The sequence below is a fragment of the Tachypleus tridentatus genome, chromosome 7 (genome assembly GCF_004210375.1).
Source record: "Tachypleus tridentatus isolate NWPU-2018 chromosome 7, ASM421037v1, whole genome shotgun sequence".
In the NCBI taxonomy this organism is placed as follows: Eukaryota; Metazoa; Arthropoda; class Merostomata; order Xiphosura; family Limulidae; genus Tachypleus; species Tachypleus tridentatus.
In genome coordinates this window covers 7,106,872-7,116,059 of record NC_134831.1, presented here as the reverse complement: position 1 = coordinate 7,116,059, position 9,188 = coordinate 7,106,872, and the positions used below count along the sequence as shown (strand labels likewise).

The 9,188-nt window shown below is 33.6% G+C and overlaps 1 protein-coding gene across 1 annotated transcript in view; it reads left to right on the top strand.

The window, feature by feature from the left end:
* The first annotated feature begins 6,624 nt into the window (after window positions 1-6,624).
* Window positions 6,625-9,188, top strand: part of LOC143255048 (uncharacterized) — a 57,641-nt gene continuing 55,077 nt past the window's right edge. The window contains exon 1 of the mRNA XM_076510087.1: window positions 6,625-6,968. The gene's annotated coding sequence lies outside the window, so the exon portion shown is untranslated. The remainder of the gene's footprint in view (window positions 6,969-9,188) is intronic.

Sequence of the window (9,188 nt, the reverse complement as noted above, 5' to 3'; positions counted from 1 at the left end):
ACATTCTGAAAAATCCAACTCTTCCGTAACACGTATCATAGTCTATCTACTGGCAATGAAATTCTTTTGTATAAAATATATGTAGTTTCCCTGTATAAATGCTTTTTCTGCATTACAGGAAAGTAATACATTAAAGTATCAGTTATATAAGCAGGTTTGTTTGTTTGTTTTCTGCGGTTGTTAGCTCGTAATTTTAGATTGTGAAAATTTCTTTGTTATCAAGTACAAAGCTACCCAGTGGGCTATCGAGACACTTGCACGTGTCAGTCAGTTCCTAATGAAATGTTCTCTCTTCTATTTTGTCGAAACGAGTTGTTTTATTTCATAAGTATCTTGGTGACTTGCATTATCGTTTTTGCTGTGGTGACATAACAAGAGAACTTAAATAATTCACTTTTGAAAACATGTTCGAATAACTATTTTATTTACAGCGAACATAGAGAACATTGTGAAATTTAAAGGTTAATACGCGACATTTTATCGCTTGAATAAATTTTGTCTTCACTGTTATACACAAAACCAGCAACATGGTTTTCCGCTAGGTCGAAGTATTATGGTCTAGGAGATACTTACTCAAACCTAAACTCTCCACATCTGTTACAGTTGTTTTTTTTATCGATTATCGATAGGCCCGGCATGGCCACGTAGTTAAGGCACGCGACTCGTAATGTAAGTGTCGCGAGTTCGAATTTCCGTCACACCAAACATGCTCGCCCTTTCAGCCGTGAGAGCGTTATAATGTTACAGTCAATCCCACTAATCGCTGGTAAAAGGGCAACCCAAGAGTTTGTGGTGGATGGTGATGAGTAACTACGTTCCCTCGAGTAAGCTTACACTACTGAATTAGGAAAGGCGAGCGCGAATAGCCCTCGTGTAGCTTTGTGCGAAATTCAAAACACACCAAACTACATCTATAAATATTTGTTTTCTTTTTATTTCCGTTACTAGTAAACTCTCTGGAGTATTAAGTTATGATTTTAAGTACATAGGTTGAACACCTTTGTTAACTAAATTAGTTACTCAAGCTTATTTCATAAAGCTTCAAGCATAATGAATAAGACACACGTAGTTAATAGTTAGCATGAAGTTTGTTGTAGTGACTCAAACACACGTAGTTAATAGTTAGCATGAAGTTTGTTGTAGTGACTCAAACACACGTAGTTAATAGTTAGCATGAAGTTTGTTGTAGTGACTCAAACACACGTAGTTAATAGTTAGCATGAAGTTTGTTGTAGTGATTTAAACACACGTAGTTAATAGTTAGCATGAAGTTTGTTGTAGTGATTTCAAAAACACGTAGTTAATAGTTAGCATGAAGTTTGTTGTAGTGATTTAAACACACGTAGTTAATAGTTAGCATAAAGTTTGTTGTAGTGATTTAAACACACGTAGTTAATAATTAGCATCAAGTTTGTTGTAGAGACTCAAACACATGTATTTAATAGTTAGAATGAAGTCTGTTGTAGTGACTCAAACACATGTAATTAATAGCTATAGTTAGCATCAAATTTGTTGTAGTCATTTAAACAAACGTAGTTAATAATTAGCATCAAGTTTGTTGTAGTGATTTAAACATACTTAGTTAATAGTTAGAATGAAGTCTGTTGTAGTGACTCAAACACAAGTAATCAATAGTTAGCATCAAGTTTGTTTAGTGATTTAAACACACGTAGTTTGTTAGTCAAGTTTGTTGTAGTGATTTAAACACACGTAGTTAATAGTTAGCATCAAGTTTGTTGTAGTGATTTAAACACACGTAGTTAATAGTTAGCATCACGTTTGTTGTAGTGAGTTAAACACACTTTGTAATACTTAGTATCAAGTTTGTTGTAGTGGTTTAAACACACGTAGTTAATAGTTAGCATCAAGTTTGTTGTAGTGATTTAAACACACGTAGTTAATAGTTAGCATCAAGTTTGTTGTAGTGACTCAAACACACGTAGTTAATAGTTAGAATGAAGTCTGTTGTAGTGACTCAAACACAAGTAGTTAATAGTTAGCATCAAGTTTGTTGTAGTGATTTAAACCCACGTAGTTAATAGTTACCAAAAAGTTTGTTGTAGTGATTTAGACACACGTAGTTAATAGTAAGCATCAAGTTTGTTGTAGTGATCTAAACACACGTAGTTAATAGTTAGCATCACGTTTGTTGTAGTGAGTTAAACACACTTTGTAATAGTTAGAATGAAGTCTGTTGTAGTGACTCAAACACAAGTAATCAATAGTTAGCATCAAGTTTGTTGTAGTGATTTAAACACACGTAGTTAATAGTTAGCATGAAGTTTGTTGTAGTGACTCAAACACACGTAGTTAATAGTTAGCATGAAGTTTGTTGTAGTGACTCAAACACACGTAGTTAATAGTTAGCATGAAGTTTGTTGTAGTGACTCAAACACACGTAGTTAATAGTTAGCATGAAGTTTGTTGTAGTGACTCAAACACACGTAGTTAATAGTTAGCATGAAGTTTGTTGTAGTGACTCAAACACACGTAGTTAATAGTTAGCATGAAGTTTGTTGTAGTGACTCAAACACACGTAGTTAATAGTTAGCATGAAGTTTGTTGTAGTGATTTAAACACACGTAGTTAATAGTTAGCATGAAGTTTGTTGTAGTGATTTAAACACACGTAGTTAATAGTTAGCATCAAGTTTGTTGTAGTGATTTAAAAACACGTAGTTAATAGTTAGCATAAAGTTTGTTGTAGTGATTTAAACACACGTAGTTAATAGTTAGCATAAAGTTTGTTGTAGTGATTTAAACACACGTAGTTAATAATTAGCATCAAGTTTGTTGTAGAGACTCAAACACATGTATTTAATAGTTAGAATGAAGTCTGTTGTAGTGACTCAAACACATGTAATTAATAGCTATAGTTAGCATCAAATTTGTTGTAGTCATTTAAACAAACGTAGTTAATAATTAGCATCAAGTTTGTTGTAGTGATTTAAACATACTTAGTTAATAGTTAGAATGAAGTCTGTTGTAGTGACTCAAACACAAGTAATCAATAGTTAGCATCAAGTTTGTTGTAGTGATTTAAACACACGTAGTTAATAGTTAGCATCAAGTTTGTTGTAGTGATTTAAACACACGTAGTTAATAGTTAGCATCACGTTTGTTGTAGTGAGTTAAACACACTTTGTAATACTTAGTATCAAGTTTGTTGTAGTGGTTTAAACACACGTAGTTAATAGTTAGCATCAAGTTTGTTGTAGTGATTTAAACACACGTAGTTAATAGTTAGCATCAAGTTTGTTGTAGTGACTCAAACACACGTAGTTAATAGTTAGAATGAAGTCTGTTGTAGTGACTCAAACACAAGTAATTAATAGTTAGCATCAAGTTTGTTGTAGTGATTTAAACACACTTTGTAATAGTTAGAATGAAGTCTGTTGTAGTGACTCAAACACAAGTAATCAATAGTTAGCATCAAGTTTGTTGTAGTGATTTAAACACACGTAGTTAATAGTTAGCATCAAGTTTGTTGTAGTGACTCAAACACACGTAGTTAATAGTTAGCATCAAGTTTGTTGTAGTGATTTAAACACACGTAGTTAATAGTTAGCATCAAGTTTGTTGTAGTGATTTAAACACACGTAGTTAATGGTTAGCATCAAGTTTGTTGTAGTGATTTGAACACACGTAGTTAATAGTTAGCATCAAGTTTGTTGTAGTTATTTAAACACAAATGATTAATAGTTAGCATCACGTTTGTTGTAGTGATTTAAACACACGTAGTTAATAGTTAGCATCAAGTTTGTTGTCGTGATTTAAACACACATAGTTAATAGTTAGCATCAAATTTGTTTTAGTGATTTAAACACACGTAGTTAACAGTTAGCATCAAGTTTGTTGTTTGACTCAGACACACGTAGTTAATAGTTAGAATGAAGTCTGTTGTAGTGACTCAAACACAAGTAATTAATAGTTAGCATTAAGTTTGTTGTAGTGATTTAAACACACGTAGTTGATAGTTAGCATCAAGTTTCTTGTAGTGATTTAAACACACATAATTAATAGTTAGCATCAAGTTTGTTGTAGTGATTTGAACACACGTAGTTGAAAGTTAGCATCAAGTTTGTTGTAGTGACTCAAACACACGTAGTTAATAGTTAGAATGAAATCTGTTGTAGTGACTCAAACACAAGTAATTAATAGCTATAGTTAGAATGAAGTCTGTAGTAGTGACTCAAACACACGTAGTTAATAGTTAGCATCAAGTTTGTTGTAGTAATTTAAACACACGTAGTTAATAGTTAGCATCAACTTTGTTGTAGTGATTTAAACACACGTAGTTAATAGTTAGCATCAAGTTTGTTGTAGTGATTTAAACACACGTAGTTAATAGTTAGCATCAACTTTGTTGTAGTGATTTAAACACACGTAGTTAATAGTGAGCATCAAGTTTGTTGTAGTGACTCAAACACACGTAGTTAATAGTTAGAATGAAGTCTGTTGTAGTGACTCAAACACAAGTAATCAATAGTTAGCATCAAGTTTGTTGTAGTGATTTAAACACACGTAGTTAATAGTTAGCATCAAGTTTGTTGTAGTGATTTAAACACACGTAATTAATAGTTAGCATCAAGTTTGTTGTCGTGATTTAAACACACGTAGTTAATAGTTAGCTTCAAGTTTGTTGTCGTGATTTAAACACACGTAGTTAATAGTTAACATCAACTTTGTTGTAGTGATTTAAACACACGTAGTTAATAGTTAGCATCAAGTTTGTTGTAGTGATTTAAACACACGTAGTTAATAGTTAGCATCAAGTTTGTTGTCGTGATTTAAACACACGTAGTTAATAGTTAACATCAACTTTGTTGTAGTGATTTAAACACACGTAGTTAATAGTGAGCATCAAATTTGTTGTATTGACTCAAACACACGTAGTTAATAGTTAGCATCAAGTTTGTTGTAGTAATTTAAACACACGTAGTTAATAGTTAGCATCAACTTTGTTGTAGTGATTTAAACACACGTAGTTAATAGTTAGCATCAAGTTTGTTGTAGTGATTTAAACACACGTAGTTAATAGTTAGCATCAAGTTTGTTGTAGTGATTTAAACACACGTAGTTAATAGTGAGCATCAAGTTTGTTGTAGTGATTTCAAACACACGTAGTTAATAGTTAGCATCAAGTCTGTTGTAGTGATTTAAACACAAGTAATTAATAGTTAGCATCAAGTTTGTTGTAGTGATTTAAACACACGTAGTTAATAGTTAGCTTGAAGTTTGTTGTAGTGATTTAAACACACGTAGTTAATAGTTAGCATCAAGTTTGTTGTAGTGATTTAAACACACGTAGTTAATAGTTAGCATAAAGTTTGTTGTAGTGATTTAAACACACGTAGTTAATAGTTAACATCAACTTTGTTGTAGTGATTTAAACACACGTAGGTAATAGTTAGCATCAAGTTTGTTGTAGTGATTTAAACACACGTAGTTAATAGTGAGCATCAAATTTGTTGTATTGACTCAAACACACGTAGTTAATAGTTAGAATGAAGTCTGTTGTATTGACTCAAACACAAGTAATTAATAGTTAGCATGAAGTTTGTTGTAGTGATTTAAACACACGTAGTTAATAGTTAGCATCAAGTTTGTTGTAGTGATTTGAACACACGTAGTTAATAGTTAGCATCAAGTTTGTTGTAGCGACTCAAACACACGTAGTTAATAGTTTTAATATTATTGCAATACAATGTTAATGTGTGTACGTCCGACTCCGCTGTTAAATTAATTGGTTTTAACATTCATGTGATAGTTGTTCTTAGGCTTAGTGAGGAAACATTCAGTGTTACTTATAATATTTCTTCAATGATCCTAGAAGGAAAATAAAACTAAAAAGAAGTGAGATTATTTTTTTAAGTTCAATTATTTTTGTTTGAAATTAAAACAGGCAACGTTTTTTAAATCGTTAGTTCAAAACTTTGAACTCGACATTCCTGTTACATTTGTTATGTTTCAAATTAAAGTTCATACGTTATATATATATTTTTAAATCGTACCTAAATATTTAGTCATGACAGGAAATACGTTTTTCATTCGAGTGAAGACAGAACATATTTTGTGTCTGCCTGACGATACCTGACTATGGGACAGGAACTCTGGATCTTTCTGCAGATAGATAGAAAGTTAGAATAAGAAACAGATAAACTAATCAGTCTCCTTTTCTTTTCTTTTGTTTATTTAGCCCTAATTCCTAGGTTTTTGTGTCAACTATTAGAACAACTTTTACCATTCATTTATCTCCATAGCTATCTCCTTGTTTGAGTTTCATGTGATAGACGGACACTTTGAAAAGGAGCAAAATGGCGTGCTAACTCTATTTCTCAGGGTAATTCAGCAGCATGGCAGCTAGAGCTACGTTAATGATAACATTTATTTATATATAGAACACATGGATAACGTACACACACATATATGTATGTATATATATTGATCAAGCAAGCAACAACGTTACCAGCCGAATATCGGGTTTACACAAGCTGTCAGGTCGATTCGATAAGGTCGATATTTGGCGTCATGGTCCAATTCTCTAGCGGACCCTACAGCCTATCACAAAGCCACACGCTGCACGTGCCTGCTCTGCCCCTACGTTGCAGAAACGTTTCGACTCCCAAACAAACTGGCTCGTTTGCCGCGGTCTTCATGAAACGACGGCGTTGTCCACCTGTTTGGCAGTCGTGACGACGCTTACGTGCCATCGGCAAAGTTTCTCAACCGTCCAGCCCGTGCCTTTCCCAGCTTTTGAATGTATGGCGTTTTAAACTGAAACTTCGTATTTGGACTTTAAATAACTTAGCTGTGATTAGAAGTTAGAATGTAATTAGCAACACACGGGAAGTATGAATTACCCAACCAATTAAAGTTACGTAACTATTTCTAAGATCAATAGACTGTAACTAGCAAAAGCCGGTATTAATTACTAATGAACGTGCGATAAAATTAAAGGTACCAAAGGTAAGTCATTATCTACGTGTTCAAGTGTCTAGAATCATCTTAATGGCTTATGTGTACTTCAAATGTTAACCTTTAATTAATGTGTGATAACTCCATTAATAGTTTAACATTTCTTTTTTGTTAAGTGAACTTGGAACATGAATTATACCTCGACCCATTCCTAACGCAATGAAACTGTCATTACGGCGTTGAAAACTCAAGGGAAACAGGACAACGTAATGAAATATTGAATGTGTTTGTCACGATTTACTGTTAAAACATACTTATAGTTGAAAACTTTTAAAGAGTTTGTTTTGTTTTTGTTTTGCGCAAAGCTACACAAAGGACTATTCGTGTTCTGCCCACCACGGGTATCGATACCTAGTTTTTAGCAGTATAAATAAGTCCGCAGACATACCACTGTATCACAAGGGGCAACTATTAAGAGACAGCATAAACAATATAGTGTCAAAAATGTAATCGTAATGGTATTTCACTAGCTTAGAAAAAAAAACGCGTTCACACCATAACAGTTATTGTCTTCCAGTATAACCTCGGTGTTTGCTTCCTATTTGTTCCATACGTTTACCTGGTAAATGATAAAAAAACACCTAAATCTTATATTTTCGGTGAGATTTGGTTTACTTTTACTTTGGCTAAAATACTGAAAGTAATCTATCGTTTACCTCTGGTTGAATTGCTCAATGCATTACTTGTTACTTACCATGCAGGCCCAGCATGGCTAGGTGATTAGGGCGCTCTACTCGCAATCTAACGATCGCAGGTTCGAATCCTCATCCCAGGGTCAGTCCGAAATGCTCAGTTCTCAAAAATATACCTTCATAACTTAATGTGCTTGAATCCGAAACATTCAGTCACGGTTTCGAATCCCAGTCACAACAAACATGCTCGATCTTTCAGCCGTAGAGCGTATAATGTAACGGTCAATCCCACTAATCGTTGGTAAAACACTACCCCAAGAGTTGGCGGTGGGTAGTAATGACTAGCTGCCTTCTCCTTAGTCTTACGCTGATAAATTAGGGACAAATAGCGTAGATAACCCTCGTGTAGCTTTGCGCAAAATTCAAAAAACAAGGAGGAAAGAATAATTACAAGTGTACATGTTATTAAGCACGAAACTACACAAAGACTATCTGTGCTCTGCCTATCACGGGTATCGAAACCTGATTTTAACAGTATAAGTTCGCTGTGCAAATGAAGAGGGGGCGTATATGGGAAAAGAATGACTGAAAACACTTAAATGAACCACTGTTCGCTTTCTCATGGTATTTATAAGTAGTTTATAGTTTCTATTTAAATCTACTTGATTAAATACATGTATATGTTCTGAAAATTATCCATTTTAAATAATTACAGACTGAAATATTTGCTCGTTTGTTTCGAAATAGGTTTTAAGTCATATTAAAGGAAAATATAATACCAGACGGCTTAACAGTTGCACGCTCTACCGGCAATACGTTTGTCACTTTGTGATAAGAAAAATGTGCATTTTCTGTAGTGTAGAAAAGCATTCGTTTTCAACAGACCGTTACTAGGGGACTTTAATATACGCACGAGTCCAAAGATATTTCATGATATATATATATAATATACAACATGCAATGTCGTTTGACATGTTAAGTCATAAAAATGTTATGTAAAGTGATTACCAGCGTTGCCCTGCCTTATTCACTCTTCCTATGATTGGTAGATTTTCTGATAGATCTACTAATGTAACTTGTGTTCAGTTGAGCACCTATCTGTGTTTTAGTAGCTAATACACAATCATTAAGATCTACGTTTTGCTAGGCTTAGATTTCATTAGCTCTTCATTGTGGATATGATTAAATAATGGATCACAAACGTTACTTGTTGAAGTAAGAGTAATGGTACATTGCTAAAAACAATGAAAACAAGTTAAATACAACAGCTAAACAGAAAGATATTAAACAAGTTTTAATTTATAAATGAATACTGGTTACTGCTACACATTTGTCCTTCATTGAAAATTTCTTTGTTTCATCTCGCATTCGTGTTATTCTTTCTGCCAATGATTTCAACATCGAGTGAAACACGTTTTGAGCCACGTGCTAAAACAGAAAGGTTTGGTTTGTTTTAAATTTTGCACAAAGCTACACGAAGGCTATCTGCGCTCGCCGCTCCTACTTAAGCAGTGTAAGACTAGAAGGAAGGCAAGTTCGTCATCACCACCTACCGCCAACTATTGAGCTACTCTTTTAC